The following is a 20,873-nucleotide window of genomic DNA, read 5'->3' as shown; positions in this document are numbered from 1 at the left end:
AAAAGTTTTATCGAAATGCACAAAATGGTCTAAAACGTCTCCAAATACGATATTAAGCTATTTTATGCACTTTTATGTTTTTGTGTGAAAAGTTTCATCGAAATGCACAAAATGGTCTAAAACGTCTCCAAATACGATATTAAGCTATTGTATGCACTTTGATGTTTTTGTGTGAAAAGTTTTTTCGAAATGCACAAAATGGTCTAAAACGTCTCCAAATGCGATAATAAGCTGTTGTATGCACATTGATGTTTTTGTTTGAAAAGTTTCATCGAAATGCACAAAATGGTCTAAAACGTCTCCAAATACGATATTAAGCTATTGTATGCACTTTGTTGTTTTTGTGTAAAAAGTTTCATCGAAATGCACAAATTGGTCAAAAATGTCTCCAAATGCGATTTGAAGCTATTTTGTGCACTTTTATGTTTTGGGTGAAAAGTTTCATAAAGATGCACAAAATGGTCTAAAACGTCTCCAAATACGATATTAAGCTATTGTATGCACTTTTATGTTTTTGTGTGAAAAGTTTCATCGAAATGCACAAAATGGTCTAAAACGTCTCCAAATACGATAATAAGCTATTGTAGGCACTTTGATGTTTTTGTGTGAAAAGTTTTTTCGAAATGCACAAAATGGTCTAAAACGTCTCCAAATGCGATAATAAGCTGTTGTATGCACATTGATGTTTTTGTTTGAAAAGTTTCATCGAAATGCACAAAATGGTCTAAAACGTCTCCAAATACGATATTAAGCTATTGTATGCACTTTGATGTTTTTGTGTGAAAAGTTTTTTCGAAATGCACAAAATGGTCTAAAACGTCTCCAAATACGATATTAAGCTATTGTATGCACTTTTATGTTTTGGGTGAAACGTTTCATCGAAATGCACAAAATGGTCTAAAACGTCTCCAAATACGATATTAAGCTATTGTATGCACTTTGATGTTTTTGTGTTAAAAGTTTTTTCGAAATGCACAAAATGGTCTAAAACGTCTCCAAATGCGATTTGGAACTCTTTTGTGCACTTTGATGTTTTTGTATAACCAAGTTTCATCGAAATGCACAAAATGGTCTAAAACGTCTCCAAATACTATATTAAGCTATTGTATGCACTTTGATGTTTTTGAGTGAAAAGTTTTTTCGAAATGCTCAAAATGGTCTAAAACGTCTCCAAATGCGATTTGGAGCTCTTTTGTGCACTTTGATGTTTTGTGTCAAAAGTTTTATAGAAATGCTCGAAATGGTCTAAAACGGTTTCAAATGTGATTTTAAGCACTTTGATGTTTTTGTGTAACTAAGTTTCATCGAAAAGCACAAAATGGTCTAAAACGTCTGCAAATGCGATTTGGAACTCTTTTGTGCACTTTGATGTTTTTGTGTAACCAAGTTTCATCGAAATGCACAAAATGGTCTAAAACGTCTCCAAATACTATATTAAGCTATTGTATGCACTTTGATGTTTTTGAGTGAAAAGTTTTTTCGAAATGCTCAAAATGGTCTAAAACGTCTCCAAATACAATATTAAGCTATTGTATGCACTTTTATGTTTTGGGTGAAACGTTTCATCGAAATGCACAAAATGGTCTAAAACGTCTCCAAATACGATATTAAGCTATTGTATGCACTTTGATGTTTTTGTGTTAAAAGTTTTTTCGAAATGCACAAAATGGTCTAAAACGTCTCTAAATGCGATTTGGAACTCTTTTGTGCACTTTGATGTTTTTGTGTAACCAAGTTTCATCGAAATGCACAAAATGGTTTAAAACGTCTCCAAATACTATATTAAGCTATTGTATGCACTTTGATGTTTTTGAGTGAAAAGTTTTTTCGAAATGCTCAAAATGGTCTAAAGCGTCTCCAAATGCGATTTGGAGCTCTTTTGTGCACTTTGATGTTTTGTGTCAAAAGTTTTATAGAATGCTCGAAATGGTCTAAAACGGTTTCAAATGTGATTTTAAGCACTTTGATGTTTTTGTGTAACTAAGTTTCATCGAAAAGCACTAAATGGTCTAAAACGTCTGCAAATGCGATTTGGAACTCTTTTGTGCACTTTGATGTTTTTGTGTAACCAAGTTTCATCGAAATGCACAAAATGGTCTAAAACGTCTCCAAATACTATATTAAGCTATTGTATGCACTTTGATGTTTTTGAGTGAAAAGTTTTTTCGAAATGCTCAAAATGGTCTAAAACGTCTCCAAATGCGATTTGGAGCTCTTTTGTGCACTTTGATGTTTTGTGTCAAAAGTTTTATAGAAATGCTCGAAATGGTCTAAAACGGTTTCAAATGTGATTTTAAGCACTTTGATGTTTTTGTGTAACTAAGTTTCATCGAAATGCACAAAATGGTCAAAAACGTCTCCAAATACGATAATAAGCTGTTGTATGCACATTGATGTTTTTGTGTGAAAAGTTTCATCGAAATGCACAAAATGGTCTAAAACGTCTCCAAATACGATATTATGCTATTGTATGCACTTTGATGTTTTTGTGTGAAAAGTTTTTTCGAAATGCACAAAATGGTCTAAAACGTCTCCAAATGCGATAATAAGCTGTTGTATGCACATTGATGTTTTTGTTTGAAAAGTTTCATCGAAATGCACAAAATGGTCTAAAACGTCTCCAAATACGATATTAAGCTATTGTATGCACTTTGTTGTTTTTGTGTAAAAAGTTTCATCGAAATGCACAAATTGGTCAAAAATGTCTCCAAATGCGATTTGAAGCTATTTTGTGCACTTTTATGTTTTGGGTGAAAAGTTTCATCGAGATGCACAAAATGGTCTAAAACGTCTCCAAATACGATATTAACCTATTGTATGCACTTTTATGTTTTTGTGTGAAAAGTTTCATCGAAATGCACAAAATGGTCTAAAACGTCTCCAAATAGGATATTAAGCAATTGTATGCACTTTGATGTTTTTGTGTGAAAAGTTTTTTCGAAATGCACAAAATGGTCTAAAACGTCTCCAAATGCGATAATAAGCTGTTGTATGCACATTGATGTTTTTGTTTGAAAAGTTTCATCGAAATGCACAAAATGGTCTAAAACGTCTCCAAATACGATATTAAGCTATTGTATGCACTTTGATGTTTTTGTGTGAAAAGTTTTTTCGAAATGCACAAAATGGTCTAAAACGTCTCCAAATACGATATTAAGCTATTGTATGCACTTTGATGTTTTTGTGTGAAAAGTTTTTTCGAAATGTACAAAATGGTCTAAAACGTCTCCAAATACGATATTAAGCTATTGTATGCACTTTTATGTTTTGAGTGAAAAGTTTCATCGAGATGCACAAAATGGTCTAAAACGTCTCCAAATACGATATTAAGCTATTGTATGCACTTTGATGTTTTTGTGTGAAAAGTTTTTTCGAAATGCACAAAATGGTCTAAAACGTCTCCAAATGCGATAATAAGCTGTTGTATGCACATTGATGTTTTTGTTTGAAAAGTTTCATCGAAATGCACAAAATGGTCTAAAACGTCTCCAAATACGATATTAAGCTATTGTATGCACTTTGATGTTTTTGTGTGAAAAGTTTTTTCGAAATGCACAAAATGGTCTAAAACGTCTCCAAATACGATATTAAGCTATTGTATGCACTTTGATGTTTTTGTGTGAAAAGTTTTTTCGAAATGTACAAAATGGTCTAAAACGTCTCCAAATACGATATTAAGCTATTGTATGCACTTTTATGTTTTGAGTGAAAAGTTTCATCGAGATGCACAAAATGGTCTAAAACGTCTCCAAATACGATATTAAGCTATTGTATGCACTTTGATGTTTTTGTGTGAAAAGTTTTTTCGAAATGCACAAAATGGTCTAAAACGTCTCCAAATGCGATTTGGAACTCTTTTGGGCACTTTGATGGTTTTGTGTAACCAAGTTTCATCGAAATGCACAAAATGGTCTAAAACGTCTCCAAATGCGATTTGAAGCTATTTTGTGCACTTTAATGTTTTGTGTGAAAAGTTTTATCGAAATGCTCAAAATGGTCTAAAACTGTTTCAAATGTGATTTTAAGCACTTTGATATTTTTGTGTAATCAAGTTTTTTCGAAATGCAAAAAATGGTCTAAAACGTCTCCAAATGCGATTTGAAGCTATTTTGTGCACTTTGATGTTTTGTGTAATGAAACGCACAAAATGGTCTAAAACGTCTCCAAATGCGATTTGAAGCTATTTTGTGCACTTTGTTGTTTTGTGTGAAAAGTTTCATTGAAATGCACAAAATGGTCTAAAACGTCTCCAAATACGATATTAAGCTATTGTATGCACTTTGATGTTTTTGTGTCAAAAGTTTTATCGAAATGCACAAATTGGTCAAAAATGTCTCCAAATGCGATTTGAAGCTATTTTGTGCACTTTTATGTTTGGGTGAAAAGTTTTATCGAAATGCACAAAATGGTCTAAAACGTCTCCAAATACGATATTAAGCTATTTTATGCACTTTTATGTTTTTGTGTGAAAAGTTTCATCGAAATGCACAAAATGGTCTAAAACGTCTCCAAATACGATATTAAGCTATTGTATGCACTTTGATGTTTTTGTGTGAAAAGTTTTTTCGAAATGCACAAAATGGTCTAAAACGTCTCAAAATGCGATAATAAGCTGTTGTATGCACATTGATGTTTTTGTTTGAAAAGTTTCATCGAAATGCACAAAATGGTCTAAAACGTCTCCAAATACGATATTAAGATATTGTATGCACTTTGTTGTTTTTGTGTAAAAAGTTTCATCGAAATGCACAAATTGGTCAAAAATGTCTCCAAATGCGATTTGAAGCTATTTTGTGCACTTTTATGTTTTGGGTGAAAAGTTTCATCGAAATGCACAAAATGGTCTAAAACGTCTCCAAATACGATATTAAGCTATTGTATGCACTTTTATGTTTTTGTGTGAAAAGTTTCATCGAAATGCACAAAATGGTCTAAAACGTCTTCAAATACGATATTAAGCTATTGTATGCACTTTGATGTTTTTGTGTGAAAAGTTTTTTCGAAATGCACAAAATGGTCTAAAACGTCTCCAAATGCGATAATAAGCTGTTGTATGCACATTGATGTTTTTGTTTGAAAAGTTTCATCGAAATGCACAAAATTGTCTAAAACGTCTCCAAATACGATATTAAGCTATTGTATGCACTTTGTTGTTTTTGTGTAAAAAGTTTCATCGAAATGCACAAAATGGTCAAAAATGTCTCCAAATGCGATTTGAAGCTATTTTGTGCACTTTTATGTTTTGGGTAAAAAGTTTCATCGAAATGCACAAAATGGTCAAAAACGTCTCCAAATACGATAATAAGCTGTTGTATGCACATTGATGTTTTTGTGTGAAAAGTTTCATCGAAATGCACAAAATGGTCTAAAACGTCTCCAAATACGATATTATGCTATTGTATGCACTTTGATGTTTTTGTGTGAAAAGTTTTTTCGAAATGCACAAAATGGTCTAAAACGTCTCCAAATGCGATAATAAGCTGTTGTATGCACATTGATGTTTTTGTTTGAAAAGTTTCATCGAAATGCACAAAATGGTCTAAAACGTCTCCAAATACGATATTAAGCTATTGTATGCACTTTGTTGTTTTTGTGTAAAAAGTTTCATCGAAATGCACAAATTGGTCAAAAATGTCTCCAAATGCGATTTGAAGCTATTGTGTGCACTTTTATGTTTTGGGTGAAAAGTTTCATCGAGATGCACAAAATGGTCTAAAACGTCTCCAAATGCGATTTTGAGTTCTTTTGTGCACTTTGATGTTTTGTGTCAAAAGTTTTATAGAAATGCTCGAAATGGTCTAAAACGGTTTCAAATGTGATTTTAAGCACTTTGATGTTTTTGTGTAACTAAGTTTCATCGAAATGCACAAAATGGTCTAAAACGTCTCCAAATACGATATTAAGATATTTTATGCACTTTGATGGTTTTGTGTGAAAAGTTTCATCGAAATGCACAAAATGGTCTAAAACGTCTCCAAATCCGTTTTAAAGCTATTCTAAGCACTTTGGTGTTTTTATGTTAACATGTTTTTTCGAAATGCTCAAAATGTTCTAAAACGGTTTCAAATGTGATTTTAAGCACTTTGATGTTTTTGTGTAATCAAGTTTCATCGAAATGCACAAAATGGTCTAAAACGTCTCCAAATGCGATTTGAAGCTATTTTGTGCACTTTGATGTTTTGTGTGAAAAGTTTCATCGAAATGCACAAAATGGTCTAAAACGTCTCCAAATACTATATTAAGCTATTGTATGCACTTTGATGTTTTTGAGTGAAAAGTTTTTTCGAAATGCTCAAAATGGTCTAAAACATCTCCAAATGCGATTTGGAGCTCTTTTGTGCATTTTGATGTTTTGTGTCAAAAGTTTTATAGAAATGCTCGAAATGGTCTAAAACGGTTTCAAATGTGATTTTAAGCACTTTGATGTTTTTGTGTAACTAAGTTTCATAGAAATGCACAAAATGGTCTAAAACGTCTGCAAATGCGATTTGAAGCTATTTTATGCACTTTGATGGTTTTGTGTGAAAAGTTCCATCGAAATGCACAAAATGGTCTAAAACGTCTCCAAATACGATATTAAGCTATTGTATACACTTTGATTTTTTTGTGTGAAAAGTTTTTTCGAAATGCACAAAATGGTCTAAAACGTCTCCAAATGCGATAATAAGCTGTTGTATGCACATTGATGTTTTTGTTTGAAAAGTTTCATCGAAATGCACAAAATGGTCTAAAACGTCTCCAAATACGATATTAAGCTATTGTATGCACTTTGTTGTTTTTGTGTAAAAAGTTTCATCGAAATGCACAAATTTGTCAAAAATGTCTCCAAATGCGATTTGAAGCTATTTTGTGCACTTTTATGTTTTGGGTGAAAAGTTTCATCGAAATGCACAAAATGGTCTAAAACGTCTCCAAATACGATATTAAGATATTTTATGCACTTTGATGGTTTTGTGTGAAAAGTTTCATCGAAATGCACAAAATGGTCTAAAACGTCTCCAAATCCGTTTTAAAGCTATTCTAAGCACTTTGGTGTTTTTATGTTAACATGTTTTTTCGAAATGCTCAAAATGTTCTAAAACGGTTTCAAATGTGATTTTAAGCACTTTGATGTTTTTGTGTAATCAAGTTTCATCGAAATGCACAAAATGGTCTAAAACGTCTCCAAATGCGATTTGAAGCTATTTTGTGCACTTTGATGTTTTGTGTGAAAAGTTTCATCGAAATGCACAAAATGGTCTAAAACGTCTCCAAATACTATATTAAGCTATTGTATGCACTTTGATGTTTTTGAGTGAAAAGTTTTTTCGAAATGCTCAAAATGGTCTAAAACATCTCCAAATGCGATTTGGAGCTCTTTTGTGCATTTTGATGTTTTGTGTCAAAAGTTTTATAGAAATGCTCGAAATGGTCTAAAACGGTTTCAAATGTGATTTTAAGCACTTTGATGTTTTTGTGTAACTAAGTTTCATAGAAATGCACAAAATGGTCTAAAACGTCTGCAAATGCGATTTGAAGCTATTTTATGCACTTTGATGGTTTTGTGTGAAAAGTTCCATCGAAATGCACAAAATGGTCTAAAACGTCTCCAAATACGATATTAAGCTATTGTATACACTTTGATTTTTTTGTGTGAAAAGTTTTTTCGAAATGCACAAAATGGTCTAAAACGTCTCCAAATGCGATAATAAGCTGTTGTATGCACATTGATGTTTTTGTTTGAAAAGTTTCATCGAAATGCACAAAATGGTCTAAAACGTCTCCAAATACGATATTAAGCTATTGTATGCACTTTGTTGTTTTTGTGTAAAAAGTTTCATCGAAATGCACAAATTTGTCAAAAATGTCTCCAAATGCGATTTGAAGCTATTTTGTGCACTTTTATGTTTTGGGTGAAAAGTTTCATCGAAATGCACAAAATGGTCTAAAACGTCTCCAAATACGATATTAAGCTATTGTATGCACTTTGATGTTTTTGTGTGAAAAGTTGTTTCGAAATGCACAAAATGGTCTAAAACGTCTACAAATGCGATTTGAAGCTATTTTGTGCACTTTTATGTTTTGTGTGAAAAGTTTCATCGAAATGCACAAAATGGTTTAAAACGTCTCCAAATACGATATTAAGCTATTGTATGCACTTTGATGTTTTTGTGTGAAAAGTTTATTCGAAATGCACAAAATGGTCTAAAACGTCTCCAAATGCGATAATAAGCTGTTGTATGCACATTGATGTTTTTGTTTGAAAAGTTTCATCGAAATGCACAAAATGGTCTAAAACGTCTCCAAATGCGATAATAAGCTGTTTTATGCACATTGATGTTTTTGTTTGAAAAGTTTTTTCGAAATGCTCAAAATGTTCTAAAACGGTTTCAAACGTGATTTTAAGCACTTTGATGTTTTTGTGTAATCAAGTTTCATCGAAATGCACAAAATGGTCTAAAACGTCTCCAAATGCGATTTGAAGCTATTTTGTGCACTTTGATGTTTTGTGTGAAAAGTTTCATCGAAATGCACAAAATGGTCTAAAACGTCTCCAAATACGATATTAAGCTATTGTATGCACTTTAATGTTTTTGTGTGAAAAGTTTTTTTGAAATGCACAAAATGGTCTAAAACGTCTCCAAATGCGATTTGGAACTCTTTTGTGCACTTTGATGTTTTAGTGTAACCAAGTTTCATCGAAATGCACAAAATGGTCTAAAACGTCTCCAAATGCGATTTGAAGCTATTTTATGCACTTTTATGTTTTGTGTGAAAAGTTTCATCGAAATGCACAAAATGGTCTAAAACGTCTCCAAATATGATATTAAGCTATTGTATGCACTTTGATGTTTTTGTGTGAAAAGTTGTTTGGAAATGCACAAAATGGTCTAAAACGTCTACAAATGCGATTTGAAGCTATTTTGTGCACTTTTATGTTTTGTGTGAAAAGTTTCATCGAAATGCACAAAATGGTTTTAAACGTCTCCAAATACGATATTAAGCTATTGTATGCACTTTAATGTTTTTGTGAGAAAAGTTTTTTCGAAATGCACAAAATGGTCTAAAACGTCTCCAAATGCGATAATAAGCTGTTGTATGCACATTGATGTTTTTGTTTGAAAAGTTTCATCGAAATGTACAAAATGGTCTAAAACGTCTCCAAATGCGATAATAACCTGTTTTATGCACATTGATGTTTTTGTTTGAAAAGTTTTCTCGAAATGCTCAAAATGTTCTAAAACGGTTTCAAATGTGATTTGAAGCACTTTGATGTTTTTGTGTAATCAAGTTTCATCGAAATGCACAAAATGGTCTAAAACGTCTCCAAATACGATATTAAGCTATTGTATGCACTTTGATGTTTTTGTGTGAAAAGTTTTTTTGAAATGCACAAAATGGTCTAAAACGTCTCCAAATGCGATTTGGAACTTTTTTGTGCACTTTGATGTTTTTGTGTAACCAAGTTTCATCGAAATGCACAAAATGGTCTAAAACGTCTCCAAATGCGATTTGAAGCTATTTTATGCACTTTTATGTTTTGTGTGAAAAGTTTCATCGAAATGCACAAAATGGTCTAAAACGTCTCCAAATATGATATTAAGCTATTGTATGCACTTTGATGTTTTTGTGTGAAAAGTTTTTTCGAAATGCACAAAATGGTCTAAAACGTCTCAAATGCGATTTGGAACTCTTTTGTGCACTTTAATGTTTTTGTGCAACCAAGTTTCATCGAAATGCACAAAATGGTCTAAAACGTCTCCAAATGCGATTTGAAGCTATTGTATGCACTTTGATGTTTTTGAGTGAAAAGTTTTTTCGAAATGCTCAAAATGGTCTAAAACGTCTCCAAATGCGATTTTGAGTTCTTTTGTGCACTTTGATGTTTTGTGTCAAAAGTTTTATAGAAATGCTCGAAATGGTCTAAAACGGTTTCAAATGTGATTTTAAGCACTTTGATGTTTTTGTGTAACTAAGTTTCATTTAAATGCACAAAATGGTCTAAAACGTCTGCAAATGCGATTTGAAGATATTTAATGCACTTTGATGGTTTTGTGTGAAAAGTTTCATCGAAATGCACAAAATGGTCTAAAACGTCTCCAAATACGATATTAAGCTATTGTATGCACTTTGATGTTTTTGTGTGAAAAGTTTCATCGAAATGCACAAAATGGTCTAAAACGTCTCCAAATGCGATTTGAAGCTATTTTATGCACTTTTATGTTTTGTGTGAAAAGTTTCATCGAAATGCACAAAATGGTCTAAAACGTCTCCAAATATGATAGTAAGCTATTGTATGCACTTTGATGTTTTTGTGTGAAAAGTTTTTTCGAAATGCACAAAATGGTCTAAAACGTCTCAAATGCGATTTGGAACTCTTTTGTGCACTTTGATGTTTTTGTGTAACCAAGTTTCATCGAAATGCACAAAATGGTCTAAAACGTCTCCAAATGCGATTTGAAGCTATTTTGTGCACTTTAATGTTTTGTGTGAAAAGTTTTATCGAAATGCTCAAAATGGTCTAAAACGTCTCCAAATACTATATTAAGCTATTGTATGCACTTTGATGTTTTTGAGTGAAAAGTTTTTTCGAAATGCTCAAAATGGTCTAAAACGTCTCCAAATGCGATTTTGAGTTCTTTTGTGCACTTTGATGTTTTGTGTCAAAAGTTTTATAGAAATGCTCGAAATGGTCTAAAACGGTTTCAAATGTGATTTTAAGCACTTTGATGTTTTTGTGTAACTAAGTTTCATCGAAATGCACAAAATGGTCTAAAACGTCTGCAAATGCGATTTGAAGATATTTTATGCACTTTGATGGTTTTGTGTGAAAAGTTTCATCGAAATGCACAAAATGGTCTAAAACGTCTCCAAATACGATTTTAAGCTATTGTATGCACTTTGATGTTTTTGTGTGAAAAGTTTTTTCGAAATGCACAAAATGGTCTAAAACGTCTCCAAATGCGATAATAAGCTGTTGTATGCACATTGATGTTTTTGTTTGAAAAGTTTCATCGAAATGCACAAAATGGTCTAAAACGTCTCCAAATACGATATTAAGCTATTGTATGCACTTTGTTTTTTTTTGTGTAAAAAGTTTCATCGAAATGCACAAATTGGTCAAAAATGTCTCCAAATGCGATTTGAAGCTATTTTGTGCACTTTTATATTTTGGGTGAAAAGTTTCATCGAAATGCACAAAATGGTCTAAAACGCCTCCAAATACGATATTAAGCTATTGTATGCACTTTTATGTTTTTGTGTGAAAAGTTTCATCGAAATGCACAAAATGGTCTAAAACGTCTCCAAATACGATATTAAGCTATTGTATGCACTTTAATGTTTTTGTGTGAAAAGTTTTTTCGAAATGCACAAAATGGTCTAAAACGTCTCCAAATGCGATAATAAGCTGTTGTATGCACATTGATGTTTTTGTTTGAAAAGTTTCATCGAAATGCACAAAATGGTCTAAAACGTCTCCAAATACGATATTAAGCTATTGTATGCACTTTGTTGTTTTTGTGTAAAAAGTTTCATCGAAATGCACAAATTGGTCAAAAACGTCTCCAAATACTATATTAAGCTATTGTATGCACTTTGATGTTTTTGTGTCAAAAGTTTTATAGAAATGATCGAAATGGTCTAAAACGGTTTCAAATGTGATTTTAAGCACTTTGATTTTTTTGTGTAACTAAGTTTCATCGAAATGCACAAAATGGTCTAAAACGTCTCCAAATACGATATTAAGATATTGTATGCACTTTGTTGTTTTTGTGTGAAAAGTTTCATCGAAATGCACAAAATGGTCTAAAACGTCTCCAAATCCGTTTTAAAGCTATTCTAAGCACTTTGGTGTTTTTATGTTAACATGTTTTTTCGAAATGCTCAAAATGTTCTAAAACGGTTTCAAATGTGATTTTAAGCACTTTGATGTTTTTGTGTAATCAAGTTTCATCGAAATGCACAAAATGGTCTAAAACGTCTCCAAATGCGATTTGAAGCTATTTTGTGCACTTTGATGTTTTGTGTGAAAAGTTTCATCGAAATGCAAAAAATGGTCTGAAACGTCTCCAAATACGATAATTAGCTATTGTATGCACTTTGATGTTTTTGTGTGAAAAGTTTTTTCGAAATGCACAAAATGGTCTAAAACGTCTCCAAATGCGATTTGGAGCTCTTTTGTGCACTTTGATGTTTTGTGTCAAAAGTTTTATAGAAATGATCGAAATGGTCTAAAACGGTTTCAAATGTGATTTGAAGCACTTTGATTTTTTTGTGTAACTAAGTTTCATCGAAATGCACAAAATGGTCTAAAACGTCTCCAAATACGATATTAAGATATTGTATGCACTTTGTTGTTTTTGTGTAACTAAGTTTCATCGAAATGCACAAAATGGTCAAAAACGTCTCCAAATACGATAATAAGCTGTTGTATGCACATTGATGTTTTTGTGTGAAAAGTTTCATCGAAATGCACAAAATGGTCTAAAACGTCTCCAAATACGATATTATGCTATTGTATGCACTTTGATGTTTTTGTGTGAAAAGTTTTTTCGAAATGCACAAAATGGTCTAAAACGTCTCCAAATGCGATAATAAGCTGTTGTATTCACATTGATGTTTTTGTTTGAAAAGTTTCATCGAAATGCACAAAATGGTCTAAAACGTCTCCAAAAACGATATTAAGCAATTGTATGCACTTTGTTGTTTTTGTGTAAAAAGTTTCATCGAAATGCACAAATTGGTCAAAAATGTCTCCAAATGCGATTTGAAGCTATTTTGTGCACTTTTATGTTTTGGGTGAAAAGTTTCATCGAGATGCACAAAATGGTCTAAAACGTCTCCAAATACGATATTAACCTATTGTATGCACTTTTATGTTTTTGTGTGAAAAGTTTTATCGAAATGCACAAAATGGTCTAAAACGTCTCCAAATAGGATATTAAGCAATTGTATGCACTTTGATGTTTTTGTGTGAAAAGTTTTTTCGAAATGCACAAAATGGTCTAAAACGTCTCCAAATGCGATAATAAGCTGTTGTATGCACATTGATGTTTTTGTTTGAAAAGTTTCATCGAAATGCACAAAATGGTCTAAAACGTCTCCAAATACGATATTAAGCTATTGTATGCACTTTGATGTTTTTGTGTGAAAAGTTTTTTCGAAATGCACAAAATGGTCTAAAACGTCTCCAAATACGATATTAAGCTATTGTATGCACTTTGATGTTTTTGTGTGAAAAGTTTTTTCGAAATGTACAAAATGGTCTAAAACGTCTCCAAATACGATATTAAGCTATTGTATGCACTTTTATGTTTTGGGTGAAAAGTTTCATCGAGATGCACAAAATGGTCTAAAACGTCTCCAAATACGATATTAAGCTATTGTATGCACTTTGATGTTTTTGTGTGAAAAGTTTTTTCGAAATGCACAAAATGGTCTAAAACGTCTCCAAATGCGATTTGGAACTCTTTTGGGCACTTTGATGGTTTTGTGTAACCAAGTTTCATCGAAATGCACAAAATGGTCTAAAACGTCTCCAAATGCGATTTGAAGCTATTTTGTGCACTTTAATGTTTTGTGTGAAAAGTTTTATCGAAATGCTCAAAATAGTCTAAAACTGTTTCAAATGTGATTTTAAGCACTTTGATATTTTTGTGTAATCAAGTTTTTTCGAAATGCACAAAATGGTCTAAAACGTCTCAAAATGCGATTTGAAGCTATTTTGTGCACTTTGATGTTTTGTGTAATGAAACGCACAAAATGGTCTAAAACGTCTCCAAATGCGATTTGAAGCTATTTTGTGCACTTTGTTGTTTTGTGTGAAAAGTTTCATTGAAATGCACAAAATGGTCTAAAACGTCTCCAAATACGATATTAAGCTATTGTATGCACTTTGATGTTTTTGTGTGAAAAGTTTTATCGAAATGCACAAATTGGTCAAAAATATCTCCAAATGCGATTTGAAGCTATTTTGTGCACTTTTATGTTTGTGTGAAAAGTTTCATCGAAATGCACAAAATGGTCTAAAACGTCTCCAAATACGATATTAAGCTATTGTATGCACTTTGATGTTTTTGTGTGAAAAGTTTTTTCGAAATGCACAAAATGGTCTAAAACGTCTCCAAATGCGATAATAAGCTGTTGTATGCACATTGATGTTTTTGTTTGAAAAGTTTCATCGAAATGCACAAAATGGTCTAAAACGTCTCCAAATACGATATTAAGCTATTGTATGCACTTTGTTGTTTTTGTGTAAAAAGTTTCATCGAAATGCACAAATTGGTCAAAAATGTCTCCAATCGCGATTTGAAGCTATTTTGTGCACTTTTATGTTTTGGGTGAAAAGTTTCATCGAGATGCACAAAATGGTCTAAAACGTCTCCAAATGCGATTTGAAGCTATTTTGTGCACTTTAATGTTTTGTGTGAAAAGTTTTATCGAAATGCAAAAAATGGTCTAAAACGTCTCCAAATACGATATTAAGCTATTGTATGCACTTTGATGTTTTTGTGTGAAAAGTTTTTTCGAAATGCACAAAATGGTCTAAAACGTCTCCAAATGCGATTTGGAGCTCTTTTGTGCACTTTGATGTTTTGTGTCAAAAGTTTTATAGAAATGCTCGAAATGGTCTAAAACGGTTTCAAATGTGATTTTAAGCACTTTGATGTTTTTGTGTAACTAAGTTTCATCGAAATGCACAAAATGGTCTAAAACGTCTCCAAATACGATATTAAGATATTGTATGCACTTTGTTGTTTTTGTGTGAAAAGTTTCATCGAAATGCACAAAATGGTCTAAAACGTCTCCAAATGCGATTTGAAGCTATTTTGTGCACTTTGATGTTTTGTGTAAAAAGTTTCATCGAAATGCACAAAACGGTCTAAAACGTCTCCAAATACGATATTAAGCTATTGTATGCACTTTGATGTTTTTGTGTGAAAAGTTTTAACGAAATGCACAAAATGGTCTAAAACGTCTCCAAATCCGTTTTAAAGCTATTCTAAGCACTTTGGTGTTTTTATGTTAACATGTTTTTTCGAAATGCTCAAAATGTTCTAAAACGGTTTCAAATGTGATTTTAAGCACTTTGATGTTTTTGTGTAATCAAGTTTCATCGAAATGCACAAAATGGTCTAAAACGTCTCGAAATGCGATTTGAAGCTATTTTGTGCACTTTGATGTTTTGTGTGAAAAGTTTCATCGAAATGCAAAAAATGGTCTAAAACGTCTCCAAATACGATATTAAGCTATTGTATGCACTTTGATGTTTTTGTGTGAAAAGTTTTTTCGAAATTCACAAAATGGTCTAAAACGTCTCCAAATGCGATTTGGAACTCTTTTTTGCACTTTGGTGTTTTGTGTAATGAAACGCACAAAATGGTCTAAAACGTCTCCAAATACGATAATAAGCTGTTGTATGAACATTGATGTTTTTGTGTGAAAAGTTTCATCGAAATGCACAAAATGGTCTAAAACGTCTCCAAATGCGATTTGAAGCTATTTTGTGCACTTTGATGTTGTGTGTGAAAAGTTTCATCGAAATGCACAAAGTGGTCTAAAACGTCCCCAAATACGATATTAAGATATTGTATGCACTTTGATGTTTTTGTGTAATCAAGTTTCATCGAAATGCACAAAATGGTCTAAAACGTCTCCAAATGCGATTTGAAGCTAATTTGTGCACTTTGATGTTTTGTGTGAAAAGTTTCATCGAAATGCACAAAATGGTCTAAAACGTCTCCAAATACTATATTAAGCTATTGTATGCACTTTGATGTTTTTGAGTAAAAAGTTTTTTCGAAATGCTCAAAATGGTCTAAAACGTCTCCAAATGCGATTTGGAGCTCTTTTGTGCATTTTGATGTTTTGTGTCAAAAGTTTTATAGAAATGCTCGAAATGGTCTAAAACGGTTTCAAATGTGATTTTAAGCACTTTGATGTTTTTGTGTAACTAAGTTTCATCGAAATGCACAAAATGGTCTAAAACGTCTGCAAATGCGATTTGAATCTATTTTATGCACTTTGATGGTTTTGTGTGAAAAGTTTTTTCGAAATGCACAAAATGGTCTAAAACGTCTACAAATGCGATTTGAAGCTATTTTGTGCACTTTTATGTTTTGTGTGAAAAGTTTCATCGAAATGCACAAAATGGTTTAAAACGTCTCCTTATACGATATTAAGCTATTGTATGCACTTTGATGTTTTTGTGTGAAAAGTTTTTTCGAAATGCACAAAATGGTCTAAAACGTCTCTAAATGCGATAATAAGCTGTTGTATGCACATTGATGTTTTTGTTTGAAAAGTTTCATCGAAATGCACAAAATGGTCTAAAACGTCTCCAAATGCGATAATAAGCTGTTGTATGCACATTGATGTTTTTGTTTGAAAAGTTTTTTCGAAATGCTCAAAATGTTCTAAAACGGTTTCAAATGTGATTTTAAGCACTTTGATGTTTTTGTGTAATCAAGTTTCATCGAAATGCACAAAATGGTCTAAAACGTCTCCAAATGCGATTTGAAGCTATTTTGTGCACTTTGATGTTTTGTGTGAAAAGTTTCATCGAAATGCACAAAATGGTCTAAAACGTCTCCAAATACGATATTAAGCTATTGTATGCACTTTGATGTTTTTGTGTGAAAAGTTTTTTTGAAATGCACAAAATGGTCTAAAACGTCTCCAAATGCGATTTGGAACTCTTTTGTGCACTTTGATGTTTTTGTGTAACCAAGTTTCATCGAAATGCACAAAATGGTCTAAAACGTCTCCAAATGCGATTTGAAACTATTTTATACACTTTTATGTTTTGTGTGAAAAGTTTCATCGAAATGCACAAAATGGTCTAAAACGTCTCCAAATATGATATTAAGCTATTGTATGCACTTTGATGTTTTTGTGTGAAAAGTTTTTTCGAAATGCACAAAATGGTCTAAAACGTCTCAAATGCGATTTGGAACTCTTTTGTGCACTTTGATGTTTTTGTGCAACCAAGTTTCATCGAAATGCACAAAATGGTCTAAAACGTCTCCAAATGCGATTTGGAACTCTTTTGTGCACTTTGATGTTTTTGTGTAACCAAGTTTCATCGAAATGCACAAAATGGTCTAAAACGTCTCCAAATGCGATTTGAAGCTATTTTGTGCACTTTAATGTTTTGTGTGAAAAGTTTTATCGAAATGCTCAAAATGGTCTAAAACGGTTTCAAATGTGATTTTAAGCACTTTGATATTTTTGTGTAATCAAGTTTTTTCGAAATGCACAAAATGGTCTAAAACGTCTCCAAATGCGATTTGAAGCTATTTTGTGCACTTTGTTGTTTTGTGTGAAAAGTTTCATTGAAATGCACAAAATGGTCTAAAACGTCTCCAAATACGATATTAAGCTATTGTATGCACTTTGATGTTTTTGTGTGAAAAGTTTTATCGAAATGCACAAATTGGTCAAAAATGTCTCCAAATGCGATTTGAAGCTATTTTGTGCACTTTTATGTTTGTGTGAAAAGTTTCATCGAAATGCACAAAATGGTCTAAAACGTCTCCAAATACGATATTAAGCTATTGTATGCACTTTGATGTTTTTGTGTGAAAAGTTTTTTCGAAATGCACAAAATGGTCTAAAACGTCTCCAAATGCGATAATAAGCTGTTGTATGCACATTGATGTTTTTGTTTGAAAAGTTTTTTCGAAATGCTCAAAATGTTCTAAAACGGTTTCAAATGCGATTTTGTGCACTTTGATGTTTTTGTGTAACCAAGTTTCATCGAAATGCACAAAATGGTCTAAAACGTCTCCAAATGCGATTTGAAGCTATTTTATGCACTTTTATGTTTTGTGTGAAAAGTTTCATCGAAATGCACAAAATGGTCTAAAACGTTTCCAAATATGATATTAAGCTATTGTATGCACTTTGATGTTTTTGTGTGAAAAGTTTTTTCGAAATGCACAAAATGGTCTAAAACGTCTCAAATGCGATTTGGAACTCTTTTGTGCACTTTGATGTTTTTGTGTAACCAAGTTTCATCGAAATGCACAAAATGGTCTAAAACGTCTCCAAATGCGATTTGAAGCTATTTTGTGCACTTTAATGTTTTGTGTGAAAAGTTTTATCGAAATGCTCAAAATGGTCTAAAACGTCTCCAAATACTATATTAAGCTATTGTATGCACTTTGATGTTTTTGAGTGAAAAGTTTTTTCGAAATGCTCAAAATGGTCTAAAACGTCTCCAAATGCGATTTTGAGTTCTTTTGTGCACTTTGATGTTTTGTGTCAAAAGTTTTATAGAAATGCTCGAAATGGTCTAAAACGGTTTCAAATGTGATTTTAAGCACTTTGATGTTTTTGTGTAACTAAGTTTCATCGAAATGCACAAAATGGTCTAAAACGTCTGCAAATGCGATTTGAAGATATTTTATGCACTTTGATGGTTTTGTGTGAAAAGTTTCATCGAAATGCACAAAATGGTCTAAAACGTCTCCAAATACGATATTAAGCTATTGTATGCACTTTGATGTTTTGGTGTGAAAAGTTTCATCGAAATGCACAAAATGGTCTAAAACGTCTCCAAATGCGATTTGAAGCTATATGCACTTTTATGTTTTGTGTGAAAAGTTTCATCGAAATGCACAAAATGGTCTAAAACGTCTCCAAATATGATAGTAAGCTATTGTATGCACTTTGATGTTTTTGTGTGAAAAGTTTTTTCGAAATGCACAAAATGGTCTAAAACGCACTTTGATGTTTTTGTGTGAAAAGTTTTTTCGAAATGCACAAAATGGTCTAAAACGTCTCCAAATGCGATTTGGAACTCTTTTGTGCACTTTGATGTTTTTGTGTAACCAAGTTTCATCGAAATGCACAAAATGGTCTAAAACGTCTCCAAATGCGATTTGAAGCTATTTTGTGCACTTTAATGTTTTGTGTGAAAAGTTTTATCGAAATGCTCAAAATGGTCTAAAACGGTTTCAAATGTGATTTTAAGCACTTTGATATTTTTGTGTAATCAAGTTTTTTCAAAATGCACAAAATGGTCTAAAACGTCTCCAAATGCGATTTGAAGCTATTTTGTGCACTTTGTTGTTTTGTGTGAAAAGTTTCATTGAAATGCACAAAATGGTCTAAAACGTCTCCAAATACGATATTAAGCTATTGTATGCACTTTGATGTTTTTGTGTGAAAAGTTTTATCGAAATGCACAAATTGGTCAAAAATGTCTCCAAATGCGATTTGAAGCTATTTTGTGCACTTTTATGTTTGGGTGAAAAGTTTCATCGAAATGCACAAAATGGTCTAAAACGTCTCCAAATACGATATTAAGCTATTTTATGCACTTTTATGTTTTTGTGTGAAAAGTTTCATCGAAATGCACAAAATGGTCTAAAACGTCTCCAAATACGATATTAAGCTATTGTATGCACTTTGATGTTTTTGTGTGAAAAGTTTTTTCGAAATGCACAAAATGGTCTAAAACGTCTCCAAATGCGATAATAAGCTGTTGTATGCACATTGATGTTTTTGTTTGAAAAGTTTCATCGAAATGCACAAAATGGTCTAAAACGTCTCCAAATACGATATTAAGCTATTGTATGCACTTTGTTGTTTTTGTGTAAAAAGTTTCATCGAAATGCACAAATTGGTCAAAAATGTATCCAAATGCGATTTGAAGCTATTTTGTGCACTTTTATGTTTTGGGTGAAAAGTTTCATCGAAATGCACAAAATGGTCTAAAACGTCTCCAAATACGATATTAAGCTATTGTATGCACTTTTATGTTTTTGTGTGAAAAGTTTTTTTGAAATGCACAAAATGGTCTAAAACGTCTCCAAATGCGATTTGGAACTCCTTTGTGCACTTTGATGTTTTAGTGTAACCAAGTTTCATCGAAATGCACAAAATGGTCTAAAACGTCTCCAAATGCGATTTGAAGCTATTTTATGCACTTTTATGTTTTGTGTTAAAAGTTTCATCGAAATGCACAAAATGGTCTAAAACGTCTCCAAATATGATATTAAGCTATTGTATGCACTTAGATGTTTTTGTGTGAAAAGTTGTTTCGAAATGCACAAAATGGTCTAAAACGTCTACAAATGCGATTTGAAGCTATTTTGTGCACTTTTATGTTTTGTGTGAAAAGTTTCATCGAAATGCACAAAATGGTTTAAAACGTCTCCAAATACGATATTAAGCTATTGTATGCACTTTGATGTTTTTGTGAGAAAAGTTTTTTCGAAATGCACAAAATGGTCTAAAACGTCTCCAAATGCGATAATAAGCTGTTGTATGCACATTGATGTTTTTGTTTGAAAAGTTTCATCGAAATGCACAAAATGGTCTAAAACGTCTCCAAATGCGATAATAAGCTGTTTTATGCACATTGCTGTTTTTGTTTGAAAAGTTTTTTCGAAATGCTCAAAATGTTCTAAAACGGTTTCAAATGTGATTTTAAACACTTTGATGTTTTTGTGTAATCAAGTTTCATCGAAATGCACAAAATGGTCTAAAACGTCTCCAAATACGATATTAAGCTATTGTATGCACTTTGATGTTTTTGTGTGAAAAGTTTTTTTGAAATGCACAAAATGGTCTAAAACGTCTCCAAATGCGATTTGGAACTTTTTTGTGCACTTTGATGTTTTTGTGTAACCAAGTTTCATCGAAATGCACAAAATGGTCTAAAACGTCTCCAAATGCGATTTGAAGCTATTTTATGCACTTTTATGTTTTGTGTGAAAAGTTTCATCGAAATGCACAAAATGGTCTAAAACGTCTCCAAATATGATATTAAGCTATTGTATGCACTTTGATGTTTTTGTGTGAAAAGTTTTTTCGAAATGCACAAAATGGTCTAAAACGTCTCAAATGCGATTTGGAACTCTTTTGTGCACTTTGACGTTTTT

This window comes from Antedon bifida, chromosome 11, assembly GCF_963402885.1.
Source record: "Antedon bifida chromosome 11, ecAntBifi1.1, whole genome shotgun sequence".
NCBI lineage: Eukaryota > Metazoa > Echinodermata > Crinoidea > Comatulida > Antedonidae > Antedon > Antedon bifida.
The sequence above is the reverse complement of the archived record's forward strand: the minus strand, read 5'-3'. Positions refer to the sequence as shown.